Source organism: Heterodontus francisci, unplaced genomic scaffold (assembly GCF_036365525.1).
Source record: "Heterodontus francisci isolate sHetFra1 unplaced genomic scaffold, sHetFra1.hap1 HAP1_SCAFFOLD_86, whole genome shotgun sequence".
NCBI classification, from domain to species: Eukaryota; Metazoa; Chordata; class Chondrichthyes; order Heterodontiformes; family Heterodontidae; genus Heterodontus; species Heterodontus francisci.
The window spans coordinates 1,530,407-1,533,875 of NW_027141093.1; the positions used below are offsets into that span (position 1 = coordinate 1,530,407).

The following is a 3,469-nucleotide window of genomic DNA, read 5'->3' on the forward strand; positions in this document are numbered from 1 at the left end:
TACCATCATTAATTAACAGAGCTACCTCGCCACCTTTTCCTAGCTTCCTGTCCTTCCAAAATGCCATGTCACCTCCAATATTCACATCCCAATCTATGTCGCCCTGCAGCCATGTCTCTGTAATGACTATCAGATCGTACTTATTTATTCTATTTGTGCTCCCAGTTCATCTGTTTTGTTTCAAATGCTCCATGCATTCAGATACAGAGCATTTAGTTTTGTCCTTTTATTATTTTTGTCACCTCTAGCCTTATCTGTCGATTTACTCTTAGATTTGTACATTCTGTCCCTTCCTGTCACAGTCTGTTTATCATTTCCCATATTTATACCTTTCTCTCTTGCCTTGTCTCTCCTCCTTGATTCACCATATCTTCCCAAATTTGATCCCTTGCCCCCACTATTCAGCTTAAAACCGTCTCTACTTCCCTCGTTATGTGGCTCGCTAGAACACCGGAACCAGCACGGTTCAGGTGTAGACCGTCCCAACGGTACAGCCACCTCTTTCCCCAGTACTGGTGCCAATGCCCTATGAACCAGAACCCACTACTACCACACCAGTCTTTCAGCCGCACATTACTTTCTCTAATCTTATTTGTCCTATGCCAATTTGCACATGGCTCAGGTAATAATCCAGAGATGATTAACTTTGAGGTTCTGCTTCTTAATTTGGTGCCTAGTTCCTCATACTGACTTTGCAGAACCTCTATCCTTGTCCTGCCTATGTCTTTGGTACCGACATGGACCACGACGACTGGATCCTCCCCCTCCCATTGTATGTTTCGCTCCAGCCCTGAGCAGATGTCCTGAATCCTGGCATCGGCAGGCAACACAGCCGTCTGGACTCTTGCTTTTGCTGCAGAGAACAGAGTCAATCCACCTTACGATACTGTCCCCTACTGCCACTACATTCCTTTTTTCTCCCTCTTTGAGCCGCAAACACTTACTGCAGACGTGTTTGCCCTGGATCACACTGGCATCCAGGAACTCCCACATGCTGCAGCTGTGACACATCACCTGTCCTGTCATCCTTAACGTGTTTCAATTAACTACTTAAATATTTTATTCAATTATTCATTTTATTGCATATTTTATTAAACTTGCCACTGGTTTGTTTACTATTTTAAACGTTCGGACTGAAATGGATCTTAATCACTTACCAGATGCGCATCAAGCAGGTCGGTTCTTCCAAACCAATCAACTACCTGCTTGCCTGTGATGTCACAGCTTACCAGATCCTCACCAAACAGCTCCTTCCACTGCACCGAAGAAAGAACCAAATACTGTCTCCTCACCCCAGCGGCTCTCTGTTACCCTGCTCTCACTCTCCATTGTGATGTCACTCCTCGATTTTTTCCCCTGCTCTGCTCCTCTCTCTCGCTCTGTCTCCGAGTCTGTGCTTTTGGCGCATTTCTTCATTTGTTGTTCCGTTGTGCTCCTCTGTTTCTGGTCCAAAATCTGACTTTGGTGGGATTTGAACCCACAACCTTTGAATATCTTCTTCATCATTATTTACAAGTCCAACACGCTATCCATTGCGCCACAGAGCCTTATTGACATCACTAAGGCCTTTGATCTTGTCAGCAGAGACGGCCTCTTCAAACTGCAATGGAACACAGGCTGCCCTCCTGACCTCTTGGGCATCATCTCTTCTTTCCACGAAAACATGCACAGTTCCATCAGTTACAATGGAGCAACATCAGACGCTTTCAAGATCAGCAGTGGGGTAAAGCAGGGCTGCGTGCTGGCGCCAACTCTCTTAGGAACAGAGGAACATCGGAGTCAGCTATTCAGCCCGTCGAGCCTGCTCTGTCATTCAATTCGATCATGGCTGATCACCTACCTCAAAGCCCCTTTCCCATGCTATCCCCATATCCCTTGATGTCATGAGTATCAAGATTTCTATCAATTTCTGTCTTGAACATGCTCAATGATTGAGCTGCCACAGCCCTCTGGGGCACAGTATTCCAATGATTCACCACCGTCTGAGTGAAGAAATTCCACCCATCTCAGTTTTCAATGGCCTACTCCTTATTCTGAGACGATGTCCTTTGGTTTTAGACTCACCAACCAGGGCAAACATCCTGTCTACATCCACACTGTCACGCCCTGTAAGAATTTTGTCAGTTTCAATCAGATCACCTCTCATTCTTCGAAACTTTAAGGAATACAGGCCCAGTTTCCTCAAAAGACAATCCCACCATCCCAGGGATTAGTCTGGTGACATAAAAACAAGAAATGCTGCAACCACTCAGCAGGTCTGGCAGCATCTGTGAAAAGAGAAGCAGAGTTAACGTTTCAGGTCAGTGACCCTTCTTCGGAACTGACATATATTAGAAAAGTCACAGCAAGTGAGGTGGGGGTGGGGCAAGAGATAACAAAGGAGAAGGTGTAGTTTGGACAAGGCCACATAGCTGACCAAAAGGTCATGCAGCAAAGGCAAACAATATGTTAATGGTGTGTTGAAAGACAAAGCATTAGTCCAGATTAGGTGTTAATGGACTGAATATTGAACAGCAGGAAGTACAAACCTGAAAAAAAACAGTAGGTAAGCAAACTGAACAAACTGAGATGAAATGAAATAAATGCAAAAAAAAGATTAGTCTGTTGACCCTCTGTTTCACCCCCTCTATGGCAAGTGTATCCTTCATAAGATGAGGAGACTAAACTGTACACAATACTCCAGTGCGGATCCACCAAGGCTCCATACAATTACAGCAAGACATCTTTACTCCTGTACTCATGACCCCTCGTGTGGGTACAACATACCATTTGCCTTACTAATTGATTGCTGCACCTGCACAAGAGCTTTTAGTGTCTCAGGAACAAGGACACCCAGGTCCCTTTGGACATCGACACTTCCCAACCTCTCACCATTTAAGAAATACTCTGTCTTTCTGTTTATTCCACCAAAGTGAATAACTTCACACTTATTCACATTATATTCCATGTTCTTGCCCATTCACTTAGCCTCTCCAGGTCCCCTGGAAGCCTCTCTGCATCCTCCTCACAACTCACACTTCACCGAGCTTTGTGTCATCTGCAAACTTGGAAATATTACATTTAATCCCCACATCCAAATCATTTATATAGGTTGTTAACAGCTGTGGCTCCAACACTGATCCTTGCAGTACCCCAATAGTAACAGCCTGCCATCCTGAGAAGGACCCGTTATTCCTGCTCTCTGTTTTCGGTCTGTTAACCAATTCTCAATCCATATCAGTATATTATCCCCAAGCCTATGTGCTCTAATTTTGTTTACTCACCTCCTGTGTGGGACCTTACCAAAGGAAAATACAAATACTACATATCCACTGGTTCTCCTTTATCTGTTCTATAGGTAACATCCTCAAAAATCTCAACAGGTTTTTCAAACCTGTTTTCCTTTTCATAAATCTATGTTGACTCTGCCCAATCATGTCATCATTTTCGAACTGTCTAGTTATCACATCCTTTATAATTGGCATATTCT

At 44.1% G+C, this 3,469-nt stretch overlaps 1 non-coding gene across 1 annotated transcript; it reads right to left on the reverse strand.

The window, feature by feature from the left end:
- Nucleotides 1–1,456: 1,456 nt before the first annotated feature.
- On the reverse strand, nucleotides 1,457–1,547 carry trnat-ugu (transfer RNA threonine (anticodon UGU)). The gene is given in 2 exon segments: nucleotides 1,457–1,492; nucleotides 1,511–1,547. It is a non-coding gene; the product is annotated as a tRNA-Thr (tRNA).
- Between the last annotated feature and the right edge of the window lie 1,922 nt (nucleotides 1,548–3,469).